Here is a 20,769-nt window from a genome sequence, read left to right on the forward strand (position 1 = left end):
TACTCTGTTTCATTCTATTTTTTAAAAATTGCAAGTCATGACCCATTGGGCCATAAACCATGGAATGGGATACAAAAGCATATGTGGTTTCACTGCCTGGAGAGCTTGCTGCGGGGAGAGCAGGGTGGGAGCTGCCACCCTGGGCACACTCCCCTGACCCCAGCGTGGCCCACCACTGCTTCTCCATGGTTGACTGGAGCTTTACTTCTCAGCCATCTCTCTTGACTGCCCCCAAACCTCCCTGCTGACTGCACTTGGCCCCATGCTGAGGCCAGACGTAGCTTGCTAGATTCGAATGGGACCCAGGGGTCACCACATCCCTCACTACTTTACAGAAGAGGAATTTCTGTAAACTTCCAAGCCAAGTTGAAAGTAATTTAGTCAAGACCACCCAGTAAATTGGCAGAACCAGGACTAGAGCTCAGGTGTCCCTGTCAACCCACAGCTGGTTTTCACTTATGGCCCAATCTCCTGCCTGTCTGAAATCTAGCCCCTCCTGTCTCCACCTCTGGGGTCTGGTAACCACCCCTGACCTGAGTAGAGTAGGAATAAAGCAGCAGGATCAGTCTCAGGCCACACACTAGCCATGTGGCCAACGGCAAGCCTATTAATGCTTCTGATCCTTGGTCTCCTCTCCGTAAAGTGGGAATGATGTTTCTGCTCTTTTCAATCCGTTCTGCAGATTAAATAAGTAATGTGCATAAATAGAACTTTGAAAAAACATTTAAATATGCTTTAAAATTGAAGGCTTCTTGAGGGTGGGGGGAAAGGTTGAATAGGTGAAGCCCAGGGTTTTTTTTTTTTAGAGGGTGAAATTGTTCTGTATGATCTTTTAGTGATAGATACATGACACTGCGTTGGTTGAAACCTATAAAAGTTTACAGCACAAAGTGAATCTTTGGACTTACCTGGTGGCACGTTGTTTAAGAATCCGCCTGCCAGTGGGTTCGATCCCTGGTCCGGGAAGATCCCACATGCTGCGGAGCAACTAAGCCCGTGTACCACAACTACTGAGCCTGCGTGCCTAGAGCCCGCGAGCCACCACTACTGAAGCCCGCGCGCCTAGAGCCCATGCTCCACAACAAGAGAAGCCACTGCAGTGAGAAACCCACGCACCTCAACAAGGAGTAGCCCCCGCTTGCTGCAACTAGAGAAAGCCCGCGTGCAGCAACGAGGACCCAACACAGCCAAAAATAAAAATAAATAAATAAATTTATAAAATAAAATTTAAAAAAAGTGAATCTTTAATATATGCACATTAAACAAAATCATTTAGGAGGCCAGGAGATCCCAGGATGGAATGCAGACTATGACAAACCTATCTGTATTAGAAATGTATGAAACAACCTCACTGAAGTGGGTGGGGGGAAAGGTTTCAGTTTAAATAACTTTGGAAATGAGTAGAGTCCATAAGACGAAAGGCAAAAGGAACTGCATAAACACTGTACACTAGTTGATGAAGCACTTTCCTGTAGGGAATGGGTTAACGATTCTGAAACCCCTATACATGTATATTGGAACTGAACCACTAAGTAAGTGGATGGTGGATGGTGGGATCTGGGTTTCTCACTGTGGGAGTGGGAGGTGGAAGGTTACAGACAAGCAAAGGGAGAAGTCTAGTATGACCCTTGTGATAATGGATTAAAGTTGTAGACGTCAGTATGAACTCAGGTTTACCTTAATATAGATACAGACGGCTACATATATACATATATTTATAGAATATATGTATATTTTCTATGTATGTATATAGAAAATATACATATATTTATAGATTTGTGTCTCTTTGGTTAGTTTGATAGACAGGTTAGTATACACACATATATATCTTTGTTCAATCAGCTGAGAGGGTCTAGAAGCAGGGATGCCCTAGTAGCAAGGAGCACACTTAGTGCCCAGATCTTGGTTTCTAATACCATTCTCCAGTAAAAAGAACCAGAGCTCCTTGGAGAAATGGCTGCTTCTAGGACAGGAGGCAGGAAATACATAAGATGAAGCTGGAGCGTCTTGTAGTGCCAGAAAGCGAAGAAGTGCTAAAAAAAATAGATGGGAGTATGTCAAAGGGACACAGGAGCCAACTGAAAGAGCTCCAGTGACCAAAGCTGGAACAATTTGAGCAAGAAAATAAATACAGTTGTATTGAATTATTACCCAAATTATAAAATAAATATTCATGAGTCTATACTTACACAAACAAATGATTTAACAATTAAATAATTAAGTTATTAAATAAAACAAATAAATGGGGGAGGAGAGACAGAACTCTAGGACAGAAGAATTCCCAGTGATTTATGCAGACACTTTGCCCTCAAGGAGAAGCCTAGCTCCCCACTCCTTAAATGGGGGCTGCACATAGTGACTTCCTTCCAAACAGTGCAGGTGGAAAGAGGACGAAAGAGTAACTTGATAGTGGAGAATCTTCAGCCAGGTGGTCAAAGTCAGCATCAACAGTGATAAGTCATGTTGGTAGCAAGTACCCCTGCTGTGATGTGATGAGAATGGCACTCTTCCTCTGTGGTCTTCCTCCCCCAACCCATAATTCCAGTCTAACCACAAGAAAAAGCAACAGAATAGTCTACACAATTCCTCACCAGTACTCCTCAAAACTGTCAAAACGATCAAAAACAAGGAAAGACTGAAAAACTGCCACAGCCAAGAGGAAACCGGAAAAGAAAAAGGACATTAAGTAAGAACTAAGGAAACCTGAAGAAAGTATGGGCTTACACTTTAATAATAATGCTAATCATATCGTAAAGCTAATAATAATATATTGACATTGGTTTATTCATTGTGACAAATGAACCACACTAATATAAGATGATAATAATAGGGAAAATTGGGTATGGAGAATACGGGAGCTCTCTGTAACATCTTCACAATTTTTCCGTGAATCTAAAACTATTCTAAAAATAAAAACTTTAGGGAGTTCCTCGGCAGTCCAGTGGTTAGGACTCAGCGCTTTCACTACCGTGGGCCGGGGTTCAATCCCTGGTCGGGGAACTAAGATCCCACAAGCCACGTGGCACAGCCAAAATAAATAAATTAAAACAAAACTTTATTTAAGGAATGGAAAGTCTTATGCTGGTAATTACTCACAGCTTATGGTTGAGACAAGTGGAGTTGGGGGAATGCCTCTGGGAAGGTTTCAAGGAAGTACGGAGAGAATTTCAGGAACTGCTCAGGGCTGAGAAACACAACTTGGGAGGCAGGGCTAAGGAGGAAGGTCTGTACATGCCCCAGCCTGAAAGGAGGCGCAATAGGGAAAGGATGCCTTGGGACAGCGTGTTGGCAGTCCTTCCCTGATATGGGAGGGCTCCTGGAGTGGTTAGGGAGTGATAGCCTGGCTCCATGCCCTCCTACCTCTTCCCAAACAAACTCACCTGGGGCCAGCCCTGATCCTAATCTGTGGGCAGCTCACCAGAGGAGTTCAGGGTTCAGCTCTGGAATCAAGAGAGCTCTGCCACTTACCAGCTGTGCAACCTCACATAAGGCTAACGCCCTCTCTGAGTCTCAGAGTGCTCATCTATAAAAAGTGGTGAGAAAACTTGCATCCAATTGAGGAGATAATGCCTGTGAGGCCAGGACCTGGCACACACTGGAGACTTACTTCCCTCTGCTCAGCCCTAAGCAGGAGCCAACAGTCAGATGCTTCTCACTCATTCAGGAGATCCAGTTCTTTTCCTGCATCCCAGCCCCAATGTGGCAGTTTTAAAACATGGTCCCCAAATTCTAATACTCCTTCCATCTGGAGGTGAGATTTAGATCCCTTCTCCTTGAACCTGGAATACTTGACTGCTTCTACCAATAGAATATGGTAAAAGTGATGCCGTGCCAGTTTCTGGGTCTGAGCTTTAAGATACTGCCAGTTTCCATTTTTTTCTCTTGGGATTCTCACTCTTGGAACCCAGCCACCATGCTGTGAGGAAGCCTGAGCAGAGCGTGGAGAGGCCATGTGGAGAGGAACACGGTCCCTGGCTCTCTATCTGGGCTGAGCTCCCAGCCAGCAGCCGGTTCGTACTTGCTAACCATGTGAGTGAGTCATCTGGCCCGTGGGTCCTCCTGTCCTCAGATGAGCTGCCCCAGCTACCATCTTGTAGAGCAGAACCTAACCTTTCCCACCATGTTCCACCCAGACTGCAGATTCATGAGCTAAATAGATGAGTGATGATATTTTAAGCTACAAAGTTTTGGGGTTGCACAGCCATAGGAACCTGAACACCCGGTAACGGGATCCTTTCCCCTGTGTGTGAGCTGTGGTGTAGTGGTTTAGTGCATAGACTCTGAAGCCAGACTGCCGGGGTTCAAATCCTGACCCTACAACATACTGATTGTACGACTCTAGGCAAGTTAACTACTCTCCCTGTGCCTCAGGTACTTCATCTGTAAAATGGGATGTTGCAGAATTGTTGGGAAGATTAAATAAAGCACATAGAGAAGCACTTGGATGTGCATGATTACTCCGCTAAGTCAGGTCATGCTGCCAGCCCCCCTGGGTGCTGGGGTGCTAGCCAGCTGGGCCCACCTTGGAGGACCTGCCACCTAAGACTATCCTCGCTTAGCCACTTGGGTTCCCAGGGGCCACCAGTCTGCCTCTCTGGACGATGAGCTATCGCTCTGCCTGTGCTTTGCTCACTGTCATGGCACTTGGCCGTCTGGTCTCTTCTACACCTCTCTGATTCTGACTGCCTGTCTTACTTGCTTTTGGCCGGGTTGTTTAGGGAATAAGAAAGAGTTGTTAGGTGGATGTAGAGTCCCCCACTGTGAAGAGTGGTGCGTGGACGGGATGGATCTTTAGTTCATAAAATTCACTGGGAACTGGGAAACAGAAGCTTACCATCCACACACCTCGTGGGAAGACATTGATTTGTTGTTGAAATAAGAGTCCAGAGAGAACGGAGCACGTTTTGAGTGAGTCTTGCCACAGGAAAGCCAGAGAATTTTCACAGTCCTTCTCAGGACCTGCCTGATGGATGCAGCAGACTCCCAAGGAAGCTAAGGTTTCATCTTAATTAGATTTAGCCAGAGAAAAATGAACACGCTCCAAGAGATTTTCCCACCTACGTCTTCGTGCTGGTTGAGAACTCAGACGTGCTTCTGGTCCAGGCTGCACCCCAGGACTCAGGTTTCACCAGCTCGAGGAGCTCCCTTTTGCTGAAGGAACACAGTGACCTGGAGCCCAGGGGAATTTCTTTAAAATTCCTTTGGAAGGGGGAACCCCTGATCTAGCCTGAGGAGCAGGGAGCGGGGACCTGGCGGGTGTCAGGAGAGCAGCCCTGCGTTTTGGAGCTTGCGGGGGCCTAAAGCCCTACTTAAAGATGATCACCTAACCTCCCAGCAACTCTCTCTGGAGACTTCCCCAGTGCCTTACACTCCACCGTCGTGCCTGGAAGGATGACCCACTTCTTGGTGCTGGGAAAGCCATGTTGATGATGTGGACCTGCAGGAACAGAATTTGGAAACCATCTGACTTCCTCCCCGCCCTCAGGGGGGACGGAGAGCTGGGAGGATTGAGAGGCTGCAACAAACCGGACCCAGAGGATCTGGGCACGTGGAAGGCACTAGCACCCCCCGCAGGGAGGATGGATGGGCACGGGCTCTACCACATCTGCCTTGTGAGGGGCTGGACAGGAAGCAGACTGGGGCCTGACTGCAGGGAGAGACAGAAGTCCAGTGGGGAGAGGGGCTGGGAGAGCATTTTGTCACAGCCCCCCTGGGGCCACCTGACTCCCAGGAGGAGTCGTTGAGAGTCCCATTTCTGGAGGTGTTTAGGGGGTGTTGAGAGGGGACAATATACAAAGAGGAGGGAGCCCTATGCTTGAATCAGCACTCTGCCACTGGCCGTGAGGACCACATCGGGCATATTCCTTAACCTCTTGGAGTCCCATTTATAAAATAGGGACAGTTTTGCACATGCACACACACACACACACCCCACTACCACCACCAAGAAGAATAACAACAAGTTTCCAGAGCAAAGAGTCTTTTGCTTGGGAAGTTTTTTGAAATGTCAGTGTGTCCTGCAGGCATTTCCCAAACCTAATTGGTCTCAGAGTCCTTTCTGGAAATAGGAGCCTTTCTTGGAGTGAATGATCAATTCACTAGTTCTCTGCTCTGGCTGGCTGCACAGTAGAATAATCCCAGAGTCTAAAAATAAATGAATAAACGAAGCATGACCTTACTCCAGAATTATGGAATCCTGGTGGGGCCCAGAGGCTGTACTGCTTTAAGGTGATTCTCACGAGCAGGCGGGATCAAGGGATTGAGGTCCAAGGAATGGAACTTGATGGAGGACCCCTCCCCGGACACCTCTCCCAGTCCCCACAAGCAGGCTGTTGTTAGAGAGAGGGCACAAGATGCCCGCTCCCTCAGACGCATCTAGATGCCACCAGCTCCTGGCAGGGCTCAGTGGACGTCACCCCATTGAAGGGAGCCTCAGGCACGCTGCCTCCCAGGACCCTCGTGTCCCACAGCCTCTGCTGCCTTTGGGGCGCCTCCATGGCCATGGTGACTAGGCGGCCGCCGTGCGCTCCCCGGCCCTGACCAGCAGCCCCGCCAGCCTGGCACGGCCGGGGTCCCTTCACAGGTCTGGTGTGCAGCTGGCTCAAGGCCAAGAATCTGTCGGCAAGTTCATTGAGATGCTGGCCCAGCTCTGCCCTAGTTCAGATTGCAGAGCCCTAGGCACCTACCCCGGGCTTTCCCTGCTCCCTCTCTCACCCTGGACACAGGTCTCAGTTTCTGGGGGCCCAGTGAGGGTGGTGGGCTTGTCCCCTAGAGCTGACTGGTTGAGGTAGGAGAAATGGTGCAGAGCAATGCAGCCACGGGGAGGGCCCAGGCCAGCCCACCCTGAAGAAGGGGCCCTTTCTGAAGTTCACTGACCTCGAGCGGGTGCTCTCTGTAGTTTGTCCCTCCCATGAGGGTGCCTTTTCTAATCTGCATGGAGGTGTTGTAGGGGTAGATGGTGGCCTGGTTTGGGTACTGCTTTCTGGCAGCTTGTAGGGCTCAGCCCTAGAACTCCGGCCCAGCCCCACCCACGATGAAGAGGGGAAGCACCTTCTCCTCCAGACTCCAGGCCAGCCGGGCCGCCCTACCCATACCAGGAGGAGAGGGCAGAGTGCACGGCTGTGTGCACCCAGTCTTGAGGCTCCTGAGCCCAGGGCCCCTGTAATACCCACCTGGTCAGTGACGTGTCTGTGGGAACAAGCAGGTGAGGACCAAGCATTCCATTTAGTTTGCTTGCCTTTGAGACTCCATGGCGCTTGTGGATTTCCTCTCCCCAAACACCCACTCACACACGTAAGAGAGCCAGCATGAGATTCCAGGGGCAGGCGCAAGTCTGTGACCCCCCCCCCCCCCCCCAGCTAGAAGCCCCGCTCCAGAAGTAAGGGCACTTGGCCAAGGGTCTGGCCCTGGCTCTGCTAACCTTTCGTCACCTGTTCCTCAGGCCCCCTCGTGCTCCTCTGGAGACAGGGCCCTTGCGCTTCCCAGGCAGACTGCGGAGAATTGGCCGAGGCGAGCCTGTGGGCTGGCACCTTGCTGGCTGCCTGGGGCCTCCCCACCTGGAGTGGGGTCCGTGGGGCGACTGCTGTGAGACTTGGCTGCTAAGGCTCACTGCACCCACTTCTCTGGAGAATTGTCCTGGCTGGCACCTCCTAGGCACCGACGCCCCGCCTGCAGCCAGTGACTGACCCAGGGCATCACAGGCGGGCCAAGGCTGTGTCTCCACGAGCTCCACGGGATCAGGCTGGAGCCGGAGGCCACATCCTTGCTTCGGTTCTCCCCTCCCCCCCCCCCCCCCCCCCCCCCGCCGCTTCCCTCACTGCCCCGCCCCCGAGAGCACTCACCCAATTAACCATCTCTCAGGGATGGCCGTGTCAGGCTCTGCTTCTAGGACCCTAACCTGAGGCTCAGGCCTGCCCTACGAGAACCCTGAGGGCCCCTGTCTCCAGGCGCGTGTGGCTATGGGGCAAGGATGAAGCTGATCAGGGCCCGAGCTGCCCTGGGGTGCAGGGATCAGAGCAGACAGAAGGGGCGGGGGCGCCTGGGAGCCTGAGCTGGGGACTCCGGTCTGGGCAGAGGAGGGAGGCCAGGGTAGGGGCTGCTCAGCCAGTCTCCTGCCCTCCCTCAGTCCCCACCCTGAGCCTGGCCTCTGGGAGACACATAGTCCTGTCTTCTCCATGTGGCAACTGAGAACACATAGTTCTTCTCTAGGCCTCTGTGTCCCAGGGAACCGAGAGCCTCCGCCAGACTCTAGCTCCCAGTCTCCTGCAGACACCCAGTCCCTGCCTGGCGGGGGTGGGCATTGGCAGAAGCCAGACCCTCGGCAGGAAAGAACCTGGGGGAGATTGAGCACGGGGTCCTCCCGCGGCGTGGAGAAAGGGCTTTGACTGGGTTGGAATGGCTGGAACAGCTGGCCTGGCCCACACAGCTGGCGGCTGAATTGTGAATCTGGGGAAGCAGCCTTCCTGCAACCTTCCTTCCCCTTTCCCCCTAGGAAGAAGGGGTCTGTCTCATAATTTCCCTCCATCCTGCTGACTCTGCTGTTACCTGGGTGGATGGGCAGGTGGGGCAGCTTCGAACACAAAGGCAGGAGGACAATGCGGGCGTTTCAGGCACTGTCTTGTCATTGGCCAAGTTGGGGACTTCTCGGGGCTCTTCACATCACATCGGTAGACCCGGCCCTGGTCTCAAAGAAGAGGAAAGGCCTCTGACACTCGGGCCATTCTGACCTCCTCCTCCACGCCCCTGTACACACGGCTGCCCGCCTGAACATCAGGACACCCTCCGGGCACTTGGAGAAGGGAAATCTGGAAGAGGTTCAGAGAGAGACTAGTGCCCAGATGAAGGGCTGAGGAGGAAGTGCTGGGTGTGTTGCTCACCCACTGATGTTCCCATGTTGGAGAGGCCTGCGTCAGCACTCCTGGGCCAGTGCAGCTGGTCCCTTATGTGCTGCAGCCGCCACTTCCCGTGCTCAGCCTGTGGGAGGCCACCGGCACCAGCGACACTCTGGCCGAAGCAGGTGGAAGGAAGGTGGTGGCCCTGTGGCCCCAGCGCCTGGCCCTGGGGGCTGTGGCCATTGTGCTTCTAGCGTGTTTACCCTAAACCTTCCTTCCTTTCACCGCCAGGAGCCAAGAAAGCCTCAGCTCTGTGAGCTCCAGGGAGGGGGCTGGGCACGTTTAAACAGGGAGTGACTGTGGGGTTTGTGAAAGCCTCACAGCCACGGGCACGCGTGATCAATGCGAGGGGGGAAGTGATGCAGCCTCTCTGGGGACAGCTTAGCCGTGTGAGTCTCCAGCCCTAAAGATGTACGTACCTTGTGACTCAGCAATCCATTTCTGCGAGTCCATCCTAAGGAAACAGTTGTAAGTTCATACAAGGTGTGTGTATAAGGACGCTTATCTCAGCCTGGTTTAGAACTGATATTGGGCAATGGGAGACTGGTACGTGTACACTACGGAGAACTTGGCAGCCATTTACACAGTGATGGAATTATCAATAAAGCTGCCATGAACATTCTGGTACATGTCTTTTGGCAGGCATAAGCACGCCCTTCTCTTGGGTATGTACCCAAGATGGAATTTCTGGGTTAGAGGATCGATGTATGTGAAACTTGATGCTGCTGAACAGTGACTGTTCCAACCAACCCTCCCCACCACTTGGTGGCGCTCCACTTGGCCCCCATCTTTACCAACACTCAGTATCATCGGCCTGTTTCATGTTGGCTTTTCTAGGAAATGTGTAAAGGTGTTGCCTTGGGGTTTCCATCTGCGTTTCTAAACATATGTCAACAGAAAAATGGATAAACATATTGTGGCATATTTATAAGCTGAGAATTTACACAGCGATGAAAAAGAATGAACTACTTATTCATGTAACTACACGGATGAACCTCAAAAAACAGAGCATTGAGTGAAAGAAGCCAAACACAGAAGAGTATATATATATATATTGTGTGAATCCATTTAGATGCAAATCCCAAACAGGCAAAACTATCTAAAATGTTAGAGGTCAGAATAGGTGCCTATGGGGCTGGGGAGGTATCGACTAGGAAAGAGTTGAGGGAACCTTCTGGAGTGTTAGAAATGTTCTATACCTTGATCTGTGTCATGGTTAAATGAGTGATACATATGTAAAATCTTGTCAAACCGAATAACTTTGCATTTCACTGTAACGAACGTATACTTATATTGAAATTTAAAAAAATATTTTACCAAAAAAGAAAGAAAAGAATGCAAATCTATGTTGATTAATCTGGAATTATGTTTAAAATATATTAAATATAAAAAGCAGGTTGCAAAATTCTGTGGACCTTTGGGGCTTCACTCATAAACTCTTCCTTGGTGAAAGTCTAGTGGATCTCATTTTAAGCGAACATAAAACGTGGGGGTTATACTGAATAATAGTTTTTGAAAAGGATTCAAAGTGCATAGGAAGCATTGTATAGACATAAGAAATAACTCAATTATTTTTTTTTTTGGCCGCACCTTGAGGCATGTGGAACTTCCCCAACCAGATCAGGGATTGAACCCGCGCCCCCTGCAGTGGAAGCGCAGAGTCTTAACCACTGGACCATCATGGAAGCCCAACTCAATTTTACATGGATGAGGAAACCAAATTTTATAGCTCTCAGTACCACATTTTGAAGGACTGAAAATATATCCTGTGTCTAGTGGGCCATGATAAAGCAGGAATATCTGTAAATTATATACAATGGAAACAGATAAAGAAATTTGGAGTATTTTTTTCCTTCTCTTTCTTCCTCTTTCTCTTTCTTCCTCCTCCTTCTCTTCCTCATCCTCCTTCTGCCAGTTCTAGCAGGGAAACCTGGCTGCGCGCGGGCTGTCTCTAGTTGCGGCGAGCGGGGGCTACTCTTCGTTGCAGTGCTTGGGCTTCTCATTGCTGTGGCTTCTCTTGTTGCAGAGCACAGGCTCTAGGCACACGGGTTTCAGTAGTTGCAGCACGAGGGCTCAGTTGTTTCGGTACGTGGGCCCTAGAGCACATGGGCTTCAGTAATTGCAGCACGTGGGCTCAGTAGTTGCAGCGTACAGGCTGTATGGCGTGCGGGCTTCAGTAGTGGCTCACGAGCTCTAGAGCGCAGGCTCAGTAGTCGTGGCACACGGGCTTAGTTGCTCTGCGGCATGTGGGATCTTCCCGGACCAGGGCTCGAACCCATGTCCCCTGCATTGGCAGGCAGATTCTTAATCACGGCGCCACCAGGGAAGTCCCCAGCAGGGAAACCTCTTGTTCTCTCTTCTGTGGATGAGAATCTTGGCAGCATGAAGAAGGGTGTGACTTAAACTCAGGCTGGGGTCTTGGTCCTGATGCTGCCACTTCCTGGAAGGGTGACCTTGGGATGATCACTTGTCCTCTCTGAGTCTCAGTTTCATCACCTGTAAAATGGGGATAATAATGCACACCATGCTGGGTGGCTGGCAGGATCAAGGGAGCAAACGATTGAAGACATGTTAATAAATTGCCAAAGAATCCCGACACCTCTAAAGTAGGATTGTCGTCGCCGGGGTGGAGGAGGCATAGAACAGACTCTCATGTCAGGTGGTCCTGGCTTCATGTCCCAAGTACATCACTTACTGTGTGGCCTCAGGCATGGGGTTTAAACTTTATGAGCCTTGGTGAGTTGGTCTTTAAAACACTGAGGAAGACAGTGTCTCTAACACAGAGTTGTTCTGATGATACAGGAGATCATGTTTGTAAAATAAGTAGTATAGGGAGAGCCTGGATAGAGGAAATACTCAGAAAACAAAGCAACAGCAAACAGATGTTCACAAGCTGCTCCTGGATCATCGTTATCCTGTTATCATTTCCCGCACTACAGCATCGAGTCCCCCAGGGTAGAAACATGGAGCCAACTGGACCCTCCCTGAGGGTGGGAGCTCATCTCTCCCCTCTGGTGTGGGAATGGTGGCCACCCTTACCACTCTGCTGCCTCCACACTGGTCCTGGCTCTGCAATGATTCCACCTGTGTAGCCGAGTCTCATCCAGATGTGGCTGGGTCCTGACAGAGAGGACAGTGCCCATCAAGTAATTCACTAGGTCGAGGCCCCTATAGGGCCAAGCATACCAGAAGGGTCTCTGGAACCTAAGCACGAGCCTGAACCACAGTCAGGGCCCCAGGGAGACTGGTCCAGGAGAGGGGGCCTGGAGTGGTCCCACCATCTCTGACCTGCTCATGGGAAGACTGGTCTAGGAGAGGGGTGATCTGCAGTGGTCCCACCATCCCTGACTTGTCCACAAGGAACGCAACAGGGAGTGGTGAGAAGGGGGCACCCCAGATAAGAAGCCATGCACAGAAGGGGCTTGCAAAGGAAGAGACCCAGCAGCCTGGAAGCCTCCCTCAGGACCCCTCCCCCAAAGCACGTCTCCAGGCCAGCCCCCAACAGGAAGTTCAGTCTACTACCTACTGTGTGCCCAGCACTGCGGCATTTAGGGTAGAGCAGTGGACAAAACAGCTGCTGTCCTCACCTCAGGAAATAGCCCTGGATGGGACAGACAAGTCCCTGGAAATACAAGAGAGCCGTTCACTAATCGGTATAAGGAATCACCCACGAGGATGCCAGCGTTACTGTACCAGGTGCACACCTAAGCCCTTTCCCGTATTATCTCACCGCATCATTGTCACAGAGTCTGGTTCTCAGACGGAGGCATGCCTGCTGAGGGCGCTGAAGGGGGGCTCACCCGGGATGGGCTTGTGAGCGTGGAGGTGAAGAAGGCTTGCCATAGGATGTGGCCTCTTAACCCAGTGGAGGGAAGGCCTGGTCTCTCCTTTCTCTAAGAAGATTTCTAGGGGCAACCTAGGATGTGCTCCATATTCCCAGACTTGACAGAGGGTTTCCCTTTCTAAGTTCTCACCCCGCACTGCCCCCTCGTCTCACCCTGCCCCCTCCCCCTTTTACAAAATTTCCAAGCTGAAAAGACATCGGAGCTGCCCTTTGCACAGAGACCAGGAAGCTGAGAAGTCAAGGGACTGATCCGAGGTCGCCCAGCTGGTCCTGGCTGAGCCTGGAGACCCAGACCTCCTGGGTCCCAATCCAACATTTTTCCACCATGTACTTCATGGGGCTGCTGGTGAGGCTAACTAGTCTGAGCTCCAGGCTTTGGGCTCTGGGGTACAGAGACGATAAAGACAGTCCTCAAAGTCCCGGTTTGAGCTGGGCTGGAAGCAATAGGATCTGAGGATTTTCCCACTGGTAGAGGCAGAGTTTATCCTCTTCTGTCTTTGGTTGCTCTGTTTTCTTCCTTCATCATCAGAAACCATTTTAGCCTCTCTCAGTGTTGGTTTTGCCCAAACTCCTGGGGGAGATGTCTGTGCCCTGTGTGGTTTGTAACTGGGTGAGGGTATCTGTGTGGGTGTGTGATGAGCACGTGTGATGGCACATCTACCTCTGTCAACATCTGACTGTCTGGGTGTGATGTGACTCAAATGCTGAGGCTCACACTCTCACCCTGCCACTCTCGAAGCAGCTGTATCCTGCCCCCAGGGAAAGAATGTCCCTGGCAGCCGCAAGGCCCACCCCAGGCTGGAATAGCAGCACAGGTGGGGCACCGTGTCCAGCTGGCCCTGTGACAGGGCCGCCCAGGAGGAGAAGCTGCCCCTCCAGTGTCCCCCGTTAGTGCTTCCTGATGCAGCTGTTGCCCAGAGGGACTGACTGCCCCGAAAGGAAGTGCCTGGAGGCCAGGCAACCAGTCCACAGGAGCCCTCCTGTGTCCAGCCTGGAGGAGTCCAGTGGAGTGCGGTTGGCCAGGAACCCCTGGAGGGCAGGGCCCCGTAACGTATGCATCAGCAGATATGTCCCAGCACCTGCAATGTGCCAGGAGCGGGGGCCTGGCCAGGGAGCTTTCAGTGAGGACAAGTAGAAGTTCCCACACTAGTCCTGAGGTGCCTGGCCATTGTCTCTGGAGGGAGGGGATTGCCCCTCGGAGAGGAGTACTGTAGTTACTGCAAGTCCAAAGTCACTGCATCGAGGGGATGCAACCCAGACACCACTCATTCACTCTCGTGACAACAGCAGGCAACCTGATCAGGGTTGTGAGAAAAGCCCAGAAACACAGTTTTGGTGATTTTGAGGGAGGCCCGTATGTGCTTTGGGGAAGGCAGGGTGACATCTGTGATGGGTGTTAAAGGGTGGGTGGGAAGCTGGGGAAGGTGGAAAGGGCAGAGGCACCGCAGTGGCAAAGCTGTGGCACTCAGAAGGGGCACTTCCGGCTTAGCAGAGGGACCAAACTTGGTGCTAAGAGGCCAATAGGTACCAGTGTATGGACAAACTTCTCCTTGTGAGGGGCGGCAATTCTGGGGAGAGACACTTGGTGAGAACTGGTGGGGTCGGAAAGGCTTCGGGGAAGAGGGAAGAGCACTGCAGGGGGGTGACCTCCATGAACCCTGAAAGGCTCCCTACTCCCTGCCTTGATCTTAAAGGTCAGAGGCCCAGGGATGGAGGGCCAGGGGCACTGTGTCCAAGAGCAGGGACCCTCAGCTTGTCCCAGTGAGGGGTGGGCAGGGCTTAGAGCAGGGAAACAGGGGCTCAGTGTGTCTAAGGAGACCCAGCCTGGCCTCACCTCCCTCTGGCCCCTCTCCTTCAGCCCTCAGCAAGGTCCCTGCCCCGCACCAGCCACATCTGTGGAGCGCAGAGCTGAGCAGATTGAATGGTGCTGTGTGACCTCACACAAGGCACTCTGCCTCTTTGGGCCTCAGTTTCCTCACCCCTAAACCCAGGGCGCTGGGCTCTGTGGGATCTCAAATAGTTCCCATGTCACCTGCCAGCCCTGACTAACTGATAAGGCTGGGTGGAGGATTGTGATGTCAGGTCCAGGCTGGGAGGGACAGATGCTGTGATCTATTAGTGATGTCTGCTGTGGCCTCCTGAGAGGGGGGTGGTACACATGCCTTCTTCCTCCGGTCTTCATAACGCCCTACGTTCTAACGGTGGGCAGAGGGGCAGGGGGTGGACCAACCTTCTATGAAGAGAGGTTCTCCCAGTCCTTGTGACAAATCTTCTGTGTATTCGCCAGGGCCAAACACCTAGATGGAACGCAGGTGTCTCCAAGCACCTACCACATAGCCTTGTCTAAACAAAGGCATAGGCACAGTTTCACGCAGAAGAAAAGGGAGGGTGAACGCTCCCACATCTGAGTTCTTGGTCTATTTGTTTTCCTGGCATTTTGAAAAATGTATGCCCAGCTGCATTTATTTATAGCTAATAAGAAGGAAAATTTTGTTGTTGTTGTTGCTTTGTTTGTTTTTTGCTGAAACAGAAAAAAATCCATAAAAATTGTCAAGAAAGAAAAGGACAGGCCAAAGGAAGTTGATGAGTCATATAATTGGGTTTAAACGGAAACTAAAATCTTGAGAGCTTTAATCAGAAAATAGGATGTGTTTGGGAAATGCATGTGTATCTGTGTGTGTTTGGGAATGTTGTGTATGTTTGTGAATATGTTGTATGTATATAATACATGTTAACGCACGAGGCATATTCGTGTAGTGGAGGTGTGGCATGAGCGTGTGTGTGTGTATTCGGTGTGTCCTGTACGGCAGTTGTGACTGTAGAGCATAGTTTGTGTTCTGTGTCAGTGGTGTGCGGGGTGTGTGAAGCGTGCCTGTTGTATATAGTGGACATCAGAATAAGTAGGTGTGGTGAGTGTGCAGGACATGTGTGCATCACATATGTTTGCGTGACCCACAACGTGTTCGTTCTGGGTAGATCCATGGCGTCCTTGCCCTGTGACTCACTGGCCTCGAGCAGGGCCTGGTGATGACGTGAAGTATCAACAGAGCTTGAGAACAAAAAGGCCCTGAGTCTTTTACGGGGCTTGCTCTTCCAAGAAGAAATCAGGAATTTCTGGGGTCTGCTTTCCATACCCTGTGAAGTTCAGGCAAGCAGAAAGAGACTGGATCCAGTGGAAACCCAGCTGCTAGCTCGTGAAGGCTGATTAAAAATCTTGCAGCTTGGCGTTTCCAAGAAAAATTGCTCATCAAACTTTTCAGAAATTTTCCTCACTTTGGCAAAGGCGGAAAAGGTTCCCGATGGCTTTCTACTGGAAAGTCGAGCAATTTCCATGATGGATTTGGGGCACATGTTTTTAAAAAGTGACCACGTGGTAGGGAAGAAGGTTGCCAGACAGCTGGAGCTCCCAGCACAAGTGTTCACAGTAAGAATTTTTCCCCCCAGCGTAGAGGAGGCCACAAAATGTGGTAAATCAATCTCTTTTAGCTGCCCTCAGGCAAGATGTCCGGAGGATTTCATTCTCCCAGGCCAGGGGGCAGAAGGTGGAGTGAAGGCTGCTGTGTTGTGCACACTTGCAGAACTCGTGGCACCTTCTTGGGCCTCTGATTTGTCAAAAAGCCTTGTCCATCGGAGCCCTTCCTGCTACTCAGGACTGTGATGTGAGCCCAGAAGCCACAGTTGTGAATATTTTTGCCAAGTCGAAGGGACAGTCCCGAGGGGCAAAGTTGTTCCTGGCACGGGGCCTGCCACTTAGTAGGTGTCCAGTAAATAGCCGTTGAATGAATGAATAGCCCAGGAAGGACCATCCAAGAGAAACAGCCTGGTTTCCACCCACCGCCAAGCAGAGCTTCCAGGGCAAGGCTGGGGCGGACGTGTCTGCCTGTCCAGCTGTTGTCTTTCCGCTCCCCTTTTCCTGTCCCTCTCCCCATAACCTCGGCTGGTTCCCACGCCCTCGCTCAGGGACTTCTGCTGTCATTGTTCCACTGTTATCAGGACCCAGGCCTCTGCCAGCCTAGACCCTTCACTGGACCAGGAAAAGGAGAGGGAGAAAGATTATGGGGAATTATCAGGGACTGATGAAGAAAGGAATCAGGTGTCAAATGCAGCTATTAGCTCAGCCTCAGGTGAGGAAACCAAGGTTTAGCGAGGAATAGGGAAACATTCCCAAGGTTAGGTGGAAAGTTGGTAGACTAATAATGATCATTGTAATCATGGCAATAGTAGTATCTACCACATAGGATGGGATATATGGTGAGATAATATTTTTAAAAATATTAGCCAGTCTTTTCCCCCAATATTTTCTTGCACTGCCTAGCTTCGCCCACTTCCTGTAGCTAGTTTGAGGTACGCATAGAGAATGTGAGTGCTCGCATAGCCCCTGGGGTAACTGGAGGGGACCTAGGGAGGCTGCTGGGGGCTGGAAGCGTCAGTCCCAGGATGCTAGGTGGGAAGCGGGAGCTTGACCACTCCAGCATTTGTTGGCTCAGAGAATAGGCTAGAATTCTTGGATTTTGAGTTTCAAAAGCCAGACTGTAGAACTTCCAAAATAAAAAGAATAATCATTGAAATTTCAAACTCGGTGGGAGAAACAGAGCTAGAAAAGGAGATCTGAGAATTCACCCAAAATACAGCACAAAGAAGTAAATAAGTGGAAAATAGGGAAGAGTGAGAGGTGTGAAGAATAGAATGAGACGGTCCAACCTATGTCACGCAGAATTTCAGAAAGAGAGGTTGGAAAGAACGAGAGGCAATCTTCAGAGAGACAATGGCTAAGAAATCTCTAGAATTGAAGACACGTAAGTTTTCGTGTAGCAGAATCATGCCAGGTTCTGGGCCATCATGGTGCAATTCCAGACCTCAAAGAGAAAGCTTCTGGATCCCCTTGCTCCTAAAATCTCTCTCTTCTGACCACCTCAGCCCTAACCACAGGACCTTGGCTTGTGCCCTGGACTTTAGACTGCTTCCATTCGCCATTCTTTGGTGAGCAAATTTTGCCTCCTTTGTGAAACTGGGAGCTTCCTGAGGGTAAGAGCCCTTCTCCCAGCCCCTGGTACTGGGGAAGGATGACAAGATACCTGGTCAGAGATCTGGTTAGAGTGCTGGGCAGGTAGCTCAATGCCTCATGTCCCATTTTCTCCACTTCTAAAATGGAATTAGAAATACCTGGTCAGGGCACTCTGAGGTTATACACTAGACACCCTGTTCCAGTTCTGTTTAATCCATTGCTTTTTAAATTTCACTGACTATTTTTATTTCTAGATTCCCTCCCCTCTCCCCCGGACCAATTTTGCCTATTTCTTTCTCTTTCTTCATATATTCACGAAGAACCGTAAAACAGATTTCGAACTTATTTTTAGCAGCAGAGCCCATTCATCAGATAAAAGTGTATTGTTGGAAAATCAATTCAAGCAGAATACAGGACCTGCCGGTTGAATTGGGTTGGGATGGAGACCCAGAGTCCAGCTGGCTCATTTCCCCCTTTTGCCTTAGATCACCCTTGGGGCACCTTGGCTGGAACAAAGTTAGAAAACCAACCCCATCAGAAGCTTTAATGGAGCTTTCCCCAGAATGTACTTCTGGGAACCCTGCTTCATGGTGTTTCATGAAAAAACGTGTTCCATGGTCAAATAAGCTGGAGAAACACTGAATTAACCAAAGTTAATTGGATCTCTTCAGGATTTTTTTGAGACTTCAGTATTCACATCGTGCAGTAGGAGTCTTTGAGAGGGTAGCTGATGTGCCGAGTGCTATAAACCTACCTGCTTTATCAAGGATTACTCCTATAAGCAGAACACACTAGGGAAACGCTATGCTGGAGAATAAGAACAACAATAATAATAATTTTTCCTTTGTCTCCCCATTAAGATCTAGTATAGGGCTAGACACTGAAATGGGAGGGGAGGCAAAAAGTACTCTGGATCGAATATAAGCTTTGATTTCCCCCAATCCCAGAATCTAAAAAGGCCTGTGGGAAGCCCAGTGATTTCCAGGCTTTCTTTTTTTCCTGCCTCTGTTCTGCAGCCACAAACACAGCCCAGCAGGCATGCACATGGAGAGCTGAGGTTCCATTGGTCAGGTCTTCTGACACCTCTGGCTGGGGCCCAGTCTCTGTCTCAGGGCTGAAACGGCTCTTTGGCCCAGGCAAGAGGCCTCAGTGCTCCAGCCTGGCCCGTGAGAGCTCTGGGAACCCTGGTTCCCACTTGCCCATCCGTTTCCCGGCAGCCCGAGAGGCTATCCCGGCTTCTCTTTCCTCTTCTAACTGGAGGAAAGAATTTCTGGAAATGCGGCTGGGCCAGTGACAATGAGGCAGGATGCCCTTGCTTCCTGCCCTGACCAGGCCAACCCCGCCAGCAGAACCCAGCACCTCTCGGGGGCTGGGGCCCACAGAGGTAACCCTCTCCAGCCTGTCGGTGCCTCTGCAGAGGCAGGGGAGGGCTAGCTGAGCCCAACCCCTCCCTGGCTGCCCTCCCCCAACTCAGGCTCCGAGAACAGGACAGGCCCTTGCAGCAAGGCCGGAAAAGAGAGGCAGGTGCTCTGGAGCCTCTCCCAAGAGGCCACACCCCATAGTGGGTCTGCAGGGTCTCCTACCCACAGTCTTTCTCTCTTTCCTTCATACCTTGAACAGACACTGGGGGGGGGAGTGGCTGCCTCTACCCCAGGTGCTGAGATGCAACCGTGAACAAGGCTGGGGGTCCAGAGTAGAGAGGGGTGGTCCAACAGGCAGCTCAAGAATGTTAATATAATGTTTTAGGGCTTTGACAGACATGCGCACGGCAGAAGCATTTAGTCCAGGCTGGATGAAGAATGTCTTCCGGGGCTGGGGGGGCTTTGGGGGGGTACGGTTTGTTAAGCAGCTTCCCTGGCTTCATGGCTAAGGACACGCGAACTGAGTGAGACCCAGTCCTTGCTTTCAAGGAATTTCCTCTCTGGGTCACTCTGCCTCTCCCTGTCTTTCCCTCATTTTTCTGGTTCCCCTGGCTGGCTCTGTCCCGTCTTTCTCTCTGTCTTTAACCCCACATCTTCCTGACTCCCTGCCATGCCCTAGGACTTGTATTCCCAGGAAAGGTAAATAAATACTAGAAAATCAGCAGCCCCCCTTCCCACAGCTCCCTGGCTTGGTGTCCCACCCCCGGGGTCTGGAAAATCTTCCCCATTGATACACCCCTTGGGTCCCCTAGCTTACTTTGTTTCTCTCCTCGGTGACTCTGTTACTATGGCTACAGCCACATCAGCCAGCCATCCTTCCTGTGGGGAGAAACTGGGCAGGAAGTTTTGTGCTTTAAAAAGTTGTTATTGGGGCTTCCCTGGTGGAGCAGGGGTTAAGAATCTGCCTGCCAATGCAGTGGACACGTTTTCGAGCCCTGGTCCAGGAAGATCCCACACGCTGCGGAGCAACTAAGCCCGTGCGCCACAGCTACTGAGCCTGCGCTCTAGAGCCCGTGAGTCACAACTACTGAAGCCCGTGCGCCTAGAGCCCATGCTCTGCAACAAGAGAGGCCACCGCAATGAGAAGCCCACGTGCCACAACGAGGAGTAGCCCCCCTGTCCCCCCAACAAAAAAAACCCCGCGCGAAAAAAAAAAAACCCAAAGAAAAAAAAAAAAAAAAAAAAAAAAAGTTGTTATTGTCTGAGGGGAAGTAACAAAAAAAAAAGTTTTTTTTGGTTTGTTTTTTATAAACTTATTTATTTATTTATTTATTTTTGGCTGTGTTGGGTCTTCATTGCTGCGCGCGGGCTTTCTCTAGTTGCAGCCCGTGGAGGCTACTCTTTGTTGCGGTGCACGGGCTTCTCATTGCGGTGGTTTCTCTTGTTGCAGAGCATGGGCTCTAGGCACGCGGGCTTCAGGAGCTGTGTAGCACAGGCTCCCCTGCTCAGCGACCCCTTTAGCCTGCTTGCTCTCCAGCCCCCTCCCCATTCCATGTAGAGACTGGGCTGCTTCCCACCTCCGTGCCTTTGCTCAGGCCATTCCCTGGGCCTGGAGCTCCCTTCCCATCTCTCCACTTCTCAGTTTCACCATCCTTCCTGGCCCGGGAC

The 20,769-nt window shown here is 51.1% G+C and overlaps 1 long non-coding RNA gene across 2 annotated transcripts; it reads right to left on the reverse strand.

Annotated features, from left to right (window-relative positions):
- Positions 1–11,030: 11,030 nt before the first annotated feature.
- On the reverse strand, positions 11,031–20,053 carry LOC114901067. Of its 2 annotated transcripts, none has more exons than XR_003795001.1 (4): positions 17,811–20,053; positions 12,418–12,513; positions 11,931–12,011; positions 11,031–11,387 (listed from the first exon to the last, which is right to left on the reverse strand). It is a non-coding gene; the product is annotated as an uncharacterized LOC114901067 (long non-coding RNA). The 2 variants fall into 2 exon arrangements; XR_003795000.1 differs by having other exon boundaries at positions 12,414–12,513.
- Positions 20,054–20,769: the final 716 nt, after the last annotated feature.

This window comes from Monodon monoceros, unplaced genomic scaffold (genome assembly GCF_005190385.1).
Source record: "Monodon monoceros isolate NGI ecotype Baffin Bay Population unplaced genomic scaffold, NGI_Narwhal_1 Super_Scaffold_19, whole genome shotgun sequence".
NCBI lineage: Eukaryota > Metazoa > Chordata > Mammalia > Artiodactyla > Monodontidae > Monodon > Monodon monoceros.